This window comes from Schistosoma haematobium, chromosome 3, assembly GCF_000699445.3.
Source record: "Schistosoma haematobium chromosome 3, whole genome shotgun sequence".
Taxonomy (NCBI): Eukaryota; Metazoa; Platyhelminthes; class Trematoda; order Strigeidida; family Schistosomatidae; genus Schistosoma; species Schistosoma haematobium.
Window position 1 is genome coordinate 46,042,777 of NC_067198.1, and position 10,000 is coordinate 46,052,776.

The window sequence follows — 10,000 nt, forward strand, 5'->3', positions numbered from 1 at the left end:
GGAGAGGTGGTCAGTGCATGACATGGTGTCGTGGTATGAAAGAAAGCTGCAGAGAGCTGGCTTGTATTAGACCTTCACGACTCCGTGGTTGGGGTCCTAAAGATAGTGCGACACAGTGGCTAGAGATATTATCACATATGGCTCAGAATAGAAGCCAGTGGAGATCCTGCTGTAACCTTCTTTTACTTTCTTCGTAAAAAAATGGTTGTATCTTCCTTAACTGAAAGATTTCTTCTGATTGTACCTTTTCGTTTCCTCCATTATTATTATTACACTACCTTACACTAATCTGTACGTTATTATTTTTTTACGCTCCTCACCCTTTTTTTTCTTTCTTCTCCTCAAATTCTCATTGTTTTGTGTGGCGCATATATAGTTAGTGCCCTCTTGTACCAATATTTATATGTTCAAATAAATATGAATAAAATAAATTGTTTAAAAATATTTTGACACTGATTTTCTTTCCCGTTTCCGTACTCATATGGCATAACACATTGATTATCGCTCGCAAATGCACTACAGCACACATATACTTCTCATTCTCAATTATCAACCATCATGATAATAGAACTCTAAAATATTTGATGGAGATGTTTACAGAACACATTGATAACCTCATTACGTGATCACTTTGGATACAAATTTTGGATTTTATCGATCATATCGGTAATCAGAGAGGAATTGTTGGATATTATAATAATTTAATAATTGAATTCATGAGGCGATTGAAGCTAGATCACCATGGAAAACCTAGAAGCACTGGACGACCGTTTCGTCCTAGCATGGGACTCCTCAAAAGTGCGCATCCACGATCCCGCCCCATGGGATTTGAACCTAGGAATTAGTAAGAGGACAAGTAACAGGGTAAAAACAAGGCTTGAGAAAAATGAATAGATTGGTATGTTGAAAAGCTAGAATGACCTATTTGAGCTTGACGTAGTACCAGCCCCCAAACGGGTCACATAGATGAAGCAGTCACATCATGGCGAATTAACTACCGTATACTAGATCTATTAGCTTCCAACACCTCACACTTAAGTTTGTTTGATTGATTTTTTTCAAGCCATTCAACCGACTTATTTGACAGACTGTGTCATTCAAACAATAACAAGTTGTAAATCTTGGTCTCATTATTATTATAATGACCATATGAACATGTATGCTTGATCACATATTACGGCTCAAGCATAGATCTCTCACTAGCTTAAATGTTATTTGTTCAAATCACTCGATGAATCATTAACTTTCACATATGTATGTACTTGAATTTTATAAATTCTCTCGACTCTTCTTTCGATTCTTCATTCAACTCTTAGTTCACCTCTGTATTCACTCTCTTAGATACACTTGCATTCCTATTTCTGCCAGAATTCGCTTAGTGTTTGTGACTTAGTGATTTGTACTTTTCAATAATAAACTTTTATCGGTGCTTTGCGTTGTCTTCTCGAAGTTATACATCGTTGGGTGTTAGCTAATAACAGTCATCAAGACGAGTGGCACATGATGCCTTGAAATTATCGCGAAGATAATCCACTACGACATATATATCAAACTGTAGATTACTGAATACCTTTTCTGTTAATTATAATGCAATTAGTTATGATTTAAAACTTGACTAGATTATTAAAATGTTATCAAAAATAAATTTGATGTTAGACTTTCCTTATATTGTATAATAGAAGGGGAAAACCTATCTACATTACCAGTGAGATGTAGATGTTATAGCGACTCACGTGCAAATGAGTTTAGTTTCATCTAACGCAGTTAAGCCCTTTTGCTAACTCATTTAGAGGACAAAGTCATCCGCACTATAACAACTTATTGTACCCTTATTATTTTGTGCTTGTATGAAATACGTATGCTTGAATATTGCTTACGGCCTACGTATTTATTCACTCTTCTAATCTTACTATTAACTGATTATTTTATTCGATTACTCATTCATTTCACATGCTATATATATGTCCATGTTATTCATATCCAACACGCTCACTCATTCACTCACACACTCTCGTCTCGCTCTTGCTATGGCTCCTGCTCGCTTGCTTGCCTTTCGGCACAACTCTTCTATGCTTGTTTAACGCATCTGTACATTTGGATATATGTGTGTGGTCTCGCAATAAACGTAATCAACACTTCGTATTTGCCTTCTGATTAATATACCGTTGGGACGTTATATAGAACGGTTATCAAGACGAACTGTATATGAAGTTTAAGGAATATATCGAATACCGACCACCACAATGTCGAAGAAGTTTCGGGAACAAGGACATATAAGGAAGTGCTTCTCAATATAGTATACACGGGATCTGCATTTCGATACATTTCACACTTTCATATTGAATTCATTAAAGCTTTATTTGTTCAGCTCATTATATTGTTTTTTCACAATAATTATTTTAAAAAATGTAGTTTTCAATTTGATGCTGTCTTATACATACACTTTACCGTTCATTGTCAACACATGGGAAACTCTATTTGTTTCGTTTTCACCACACGTTTGAATATTTGTAAGGTGATGTATGTAGTTAAAAAAAATATGTATGTCAGTCTCGTCTTGTTAATATAGACTAAACTCAATTTCATTAGGTTGTTGCCAGATTCTCTCGATTTCACAAGGTGTGCTTATCATGAGATTTCACTATAGATAGTGTGAAATGAGTCATAACCAAAGACAAGTTAAACGGAACGATAAAAATTTCGTATACGACTAATCTAAACATTTCACTTTGCTTATTTTGTAATACAAAATGGTAAATTATCACTTTTAATATTATCAGCTTAACCAGTTTAAGACTGCAATTGATCATCCTCAATCATATTTCATACTTATCTCCGAGTCAGTATATGCACGAAAATTCTCACCATGAATTATTGTAAATTTGTGAAATGCGACTCATTTAAATGATCATCGATGAAACCTTTCTCATGATAACCAGATTTGCTTAGTTTTTGTTGGCAGAGAGGACTCGAACCCAGAGCCTTCGGGTTCGTGCACGAATATCCAACCTCTAGACCATTAAACCGGATTTACCTTTCACAATACATTTTAAACAACAAGTGATAAGTTTTACCCAATCAATCAATCATTCACTCTCTCCATATATTATTATCATAAATCAAAATCAACTAACATCGATGTCCAACAAATGCAAACTAACAGTAAAAATCAAGTTTAACCGAAATTATTCATCAAGAATAATTTATTCCTAAAAGAATTACGATTGAATTCGACCGCGGTTGATTATGATCACCACCATAAGAAGGTTGCGTACCAGATATCAGAAGGCGATTTGGAGGTTGTAGCGAGATATATTTGTTGGCAATATCGTGGTATCGAAAGAATACCGAGATCGTGCGAAAGGAGTACAAGAGGAATCACTGAGCAAACGTAAGTTCGTGCAAGGTCACAATCAACGGTAGGAAGAATGTCTTTATTACGATTAAACAAACAATTACAGTTAAACAATCCCTGGTACAATTGGTTATAATAATAATTGTTTCCATTAAACCTATCGCGTTCTCTTGATAAAAGTAGGTCACTACAACGGAATCAATTATCTGACGTTAGTTTGAATACGACACAGTAGTGTTATTATATTTCAAAATTTAAATTTAGGTACTAAAAACTTATTATTTTTGGAAACACTTTTAAATAGACTTTCATTGCTGGTTTCTAAATTCAATGTACACTTATTTGTGTGTTACCTTAGGAAAATATGGCAAGATTGCTTACTCTCACCCTTTCTCTTTCTCCTGGTGATCGACTGGATCATGCAGACGTCAACGTCTGAAGGGAAGCGCGGGATACAACGGACATCTAGGATGCAGTTGGACGATCTAGACTTCGCAGATGATCTGGCCCTTCTATCCCAAACGCAACAACAAATGCAGGAGAAGGCGAACAGTGTGGCAGCAGCCTCAGCAGCAGTAGGTCTCAATATACACAAAGGGAAAGGCAGGATTCTCCGATACAACACAGAATGCACCAATCCAATCACAATTGACGGAGAAGATTTGGAAGATGTAAAAACCTTTACGTATTTGGGCAGCATAATTGATGAACATGGTAGGTTTGATACAGATGTGAAGGCGCGGATCGGCAAAGCAAGAGCAGCATATTTACAACTGAGGAACATCTGGAACTCAAAGCAACTGTCAACCAACACCAAAGTCAGGATTTTCAATACAAATGTCAAGACAGTTCTACTGTATGGGGCGGAAACCTGGAGAACTACGAAAGCCATCATCCAGAAAATATAGGTGTTTATTAACAGTTGTCTACGCAAAATACTTCAGATCCGTTGGCCGGACACTATCAGCAACAACCAACTGTGGGAAAGAACAAACAAGATCCCAGCGGAGGAAGAAATTAGGAAGAAGTGCTGGAAGTGGATAGGACACACATTGAGGAAAGCACCCAACTGCGTCACAAGGCAAGCCCTCACATGGAATCTTCAAGGCGAAAGGAAAAGAGGAAGACCAAAGAACACATTACGCCGGGAATCGGAAACAGACATGAGACAAATGAACAAGAATTGGATGGGACTAGAAAAGAAGGCCCAGGAAAGAGTGGGTTGGAGAATGCTGGTCGGTGGCCTATGCTCCATTGGGAGTAACAGGCGTAAGTAAGTAAGTAAGTTAGGAAAATATATGCAAGAATATTAATTTGGTCATTTCTTAAAATTAACAATTCCAACATATTCGGAACAAAGGCATTGAGTGATTCAGATGAAATCATGAATCAATTGAAGCTAGACTACCATGGAAAACCTTGAGGCACTGGACGGCCGTCTACAAACCCCTTCTGATTTAGATGAGACTATAATTTATGGATGATCTTTGAGCAACACCAAAGTGACCTTGAAAACATCCTACTATCTAGGACTAAATGAGGGTTATAAGACAATATTAAGAATAAGGATTATCATTACCAGTTGATGGTTAAGGTTAGGAATTATATTTCATCATGAACTGACCTCCGTTAAAATGCCAAAATGTTATTTAGACAAATAAGTGAATGAATCTTGCGCTAAAATCCAAAACCTGTTATCCTGATTGGCATGTCTATAAATCATAGTCTCTCTATAGTTTTTAACAACCTTTAATAAGGTAATTCTGTATAATTGAAGAATGTATGATAGTAATAGCATCTTTAAAATATCAGAAACGATGAGTGTGTTTGTGGTGTATGCTAGTGATGTCGACAGATATAAGTAGTATGTGTCATCAATCGAAAGTCAAATACCTGGAGGCAGTACGTTAAGAAGATCAAAGAAAAGAGAATGAGAACAGAGAATGCTTGGTGTGGAAACGAAATAACAATGAAGTCTGAGATGATTGACTGCTATTTTATAAATGAACTACCTACTGTATGGTTCTCAGATTTTACTAAGATGTTCTGTAATTTTATATTCACATACATTCGATTGTATCCATTTGTGTTCTCGTTCAATACAGTGTCGTCTATAAAAGAATCAATTAGAAAAAGGATTATTCTATCCATTGTCTAGTACAGGGAAATAATAATATAAGTTTTCTTTATTATCAAGCTTGAAAGTATCAAATGTATGAAAGTGTATTCTGTAAAACATCTTCACATGATGCATATTGTGGTAAATTTATAAAATAATGTGACTCGGTAATTAAGTTCATCTTGCGTTCTTGAAACTGTTGTTAGTCACTGCACTGATCTGCATTGTTTATGCAATTTCAACTGTTTAGCTAAAGTCACTTGATGTTGTTCTACTTGTATCTTCCCATTGTTACTAAGAACTGCAAACGCGATGGCGTTTGAAGTGAACTGTACTGGGTTCGAGTCCCAGAGTGAGCATCAACACTTGGATGCAGGTATATCCAGTTGACGAATCCCATATAGGACGAAACATGTGTCCTGGATTCCACTGCTAGCCACTACACATCTTTGCTTGATCAGCTAAACTGTTAAAAAAACTGTGCTGTTATATAATTTCATGCTCCGTGGTAGTGATCAATCATAGATATCTGTTAAGGTGAAAATATTGATTTCAAAGACAATTAACAGTGTTAGTCATTGCTTGATTAGCCCATTGACAAAACATGATTCTATAAGAGACTCGTAATTTACCAAGTGTCAGTTATTTGGCTATCAATTAACCGATGCCATTGTGTATATTTGTTAGCCCGAGATGAAGTGTACATTTAACAACATTATTCTCACATTATTTATGAATGATTAATGCAACTGATTTACTTATGAAGTTAGTTCATGTGCATAAAAGAAGCACAAACACATTTTATGGAATGATTTCCACAAGTACCAGATGATTTTACTGACTATATTTCTGATTAACAATGAGAGAACACTGTAAACATGATGAGGAGCTTCTCATTAATCTACATTAGAATGTCTAATATTTCAAATCGAACAGAGAACACCCCATTTTTATTAATCTGGACATATTTACGCAAACAACAAAATGATTTGCACATTTAATCTATTAAGCTGATCAAAGTTATAGCAGCTCTTGTGCAACTGAGTTTGGTCACATTTAATTCGGGTTAAGCCCTTTTGTTAACTTATTTAGCGGACAAAGACATCTGCACTATAACAATTTATTGTACCTTTATTATTGTTATGCTTGTATGAAATATATACATTTAATCCTATATACACTCTCGACTCGCTGACTCAATCATTCGCCTCTCTGCTTTGTGGTCTGAGTTATCTGATAATAAAGCTGTAGTCGCTGCTTCTCTTTGCCTTCTGATTTCAAAAACCGTTGAGGATTATATGACAACGGTTACGAGGGTGATTGGTTAACGAACCACAGCCACTACAAAGTAGACAAATCAAGTCTCAGTTGGTTAACATATGCCGGGTTTTGTGAAATGAATTCATGTATTGTGTAATAATAACTATCATATACGAATTTGATTGCTATTCAATTGTAAGTGTGGACAATTCAATGATATTATTATCAAGAAACATTTTCCCGTCAGTAAGTGGAAACTGAAATTAAGTGATAGGTTTCAGAACTGTAATTTTCAATTCAAGCAAAGAAAGGTTGGACTCCTATTTACAGATTAGATAGCAGAATACTTAATGGTAGTGTTTCATGTTAGTTGGTAAGAGGTAGTCGGTAGGAAAACCTAGATCTAGTTTGCTTGCTAGTCGGCATTAGTCAACTCGCCTAGCTGAAACCTTAAGAGTACTGGTGCTTCGTGTGGCATTTCAAATTCGCATCACATGTTGGGACGTTAACACGGAGCTATATGTAACACAATTATGTGCCTTTTACAAATTGTGACAAAATAGATAAACAGTTCAAGACATAACAAACACTCTCTGTAATGCGCATTAATAAAGAGTTTATTGTCTATAAAATTCAATCCTTGAATTCACTAACTTCTTGTATGAGCCATGTTGGTAGATGCAAACTACTTGATTGTGTGCTCACGCGACTATCGTAACTAATGGTTGAAGACTCTGGGTGACGTGACTGAGAATCGATCACAATGGCTTAGGTCTATACACTCTATGTCTTCTCTTAAACTATGAGATTAAAATTGCTTTACACTTTTCTTTATGCGAACTAATTCTTCCTTCCTATACTATATCCTTATACACAATCTATCTTTTATAGATTAGTACCATTGAAGTAGCTACTTCTATGATTCCGTTGTTCATCTTGCTGTGCTAATAAGGTGTGACAACTTGGACCAATGCCTGGTCCTACATTGTAGCTGACTAATTGACTGACTATAAGATTCTACGACATAGCATTTCAGTTGAATTATTTTCATATAAATTTAAAAATAACATAATTTGTTCTATGAATGTAACAATTTCTCTTCATACCCTTTAACATGCCAACATCGTCTAACAGGAATGGTAACCTTGAATATTGAACTGAAAAAAAATGAAACAACATCCAAATAGTCTGTCTATAATTGAGATAATTATCAACACTAATCTAAATTATTATCTTATTTACAGTCTATGTCTCAAACAGCTATACAGATTGATAAAAATAATCGAACATGAAGTCTGGTCAGTCCAATATTATCAGTATTATACATATATATATTAACGGTTGAATTCATGAGGCTAGATCACCATGGGAAACCTGGAAGCACTCTGATGTGTTTTGCCACACATCCTCCCAATTTCATCTCATTGAGCTAATGTGATATGGTGACTTTAGCCAATGAATAGCTGTATCAGTCTCTTTGCTGCTGATGACTAACTGACACACGCTACCATTTCCTAAACTAATATCTTAAGACATATATATACTCAGTTTGAATATCAGTATGGGGGTTGTGGAGATTGTTAAGTTTTTTTGATTAAGATCATGAATCAATTGATGTTAGACCACCGTTGGAAACCTGGAAGCACTGGACGGCCGTTTCGTCCTAGTATGGGACTCCTCAGCAGTGCGCATCCACGGTCCCGCTCCACCGCGAGATTCGACCCCAGGACCTATCGGTCCACCTCAGTACAATGAAAGTTGGTCGCGCAATTTCGTAGATTGGTTGATGTTAGACACTAACACCATTGGATGCCGGCTCAGTGGTCTAGTTGGTTAAGCGCCTGGCGCGAGACCGATAGGTCCTGGGTTCAAATCTCGCGGTGGAGCGGGACCGTGGATGCGCACTGCTGAGGAGTCCCATACTAGGACGAAACGGCCGTCCAGTGCTTCCAGGTTTCCAACGGTGGTCTAACATCAATTGATTCATGATCTTAATCAGTTTGAATAATTGAACACATCCTACTAGACAATGAACTGTCTCAATTTTAAAAGGATTTACTACGATCTGAATAAAAGCAATAAAATAACTTTAAAACAATTAGCCCCTTTGGTAAATTTAGAAAAAGGAATGAAAAGACAATTGTTATCAGAACTATGTAATGACATATAAGCTCAATACATTTTGAACAATCTGATCACATGTATATTTGTTAAAATCATTTATAGATGAAAAATAGAAGGTGAACTAGACAAACAAAAGGTAACAGAAAACATAGATTAGGAGGAAAGTAAAGTGGAACTGATCACATTGGATGATAAAACGAGATTATTAGAATACATAAAGGGGTCTTCAGCTTTCTCATAGCCTCAGCCTTAATAAACCTTGGTATATGCGATTGAATTCTTTTATATAACATTATAAAAGCTGACCTGATATCATCCTTGTAACTTATCTTAACCTAAGATTTTATAATGAAGATATTTGTCTATCTTGTGACTATTGAATTGTAATAAAAACAAGAGTATGTACGCAAGGATAAATTACGAACCAGGATTATTTGTCAGTCAGTCAGTTAGCAACAACATAGAACTTTGTACGTACGTATATCAGTTCGAGTTGCCATACCACATTAGCACAGAGATGCAGTTGTCGATTCAAATCCCATAGTGAGAGTAAGCAGTAATCGGAAAGATTAGGGTTTGAAGATGTTATTTAAAGAGTATAGTCCAGTGAAATAAATTTGGAAAGAAAAAAAGAAGGTGCATGAAGAATTCAGAAGATTATAATTTGGGAGAACACAAAGATTGGATGCACCTGCGCCACTGCAAACGATTTTGAGCCATGCCATTCAAGGTCTCTAACCATCGGCTGCTATCGTCTCGCGGATCCCAACCAGGTAGTCTACATCTACCACCATGGATCAGTCCACTTGTCAGTGACTTCATGGACTTGTGCCATGTTTTGGTCTGGCCGCCCCTAGCTTTCTTCCAACCTACTCCTATACCACTGAACATCGCACGTCAAGGCAGTCGGTCGTTGGGCATACGTAACACGTGTCCCAGCCATTTCAACTGATGAAGTTTCACTACGTCATCAATTGATTTGCCATCCTTACCTAGTACCCGTTTCCTAACAACTGCATTACTTACTCGATGGTCCCACGATGTACGAGCAATATTTCGAAGACACCTATGATCAAATACTAGTAACCTACGAATATCCTCTATCTACTCTTACCGGCCATCTTTCACTGCCATAAAGTAGG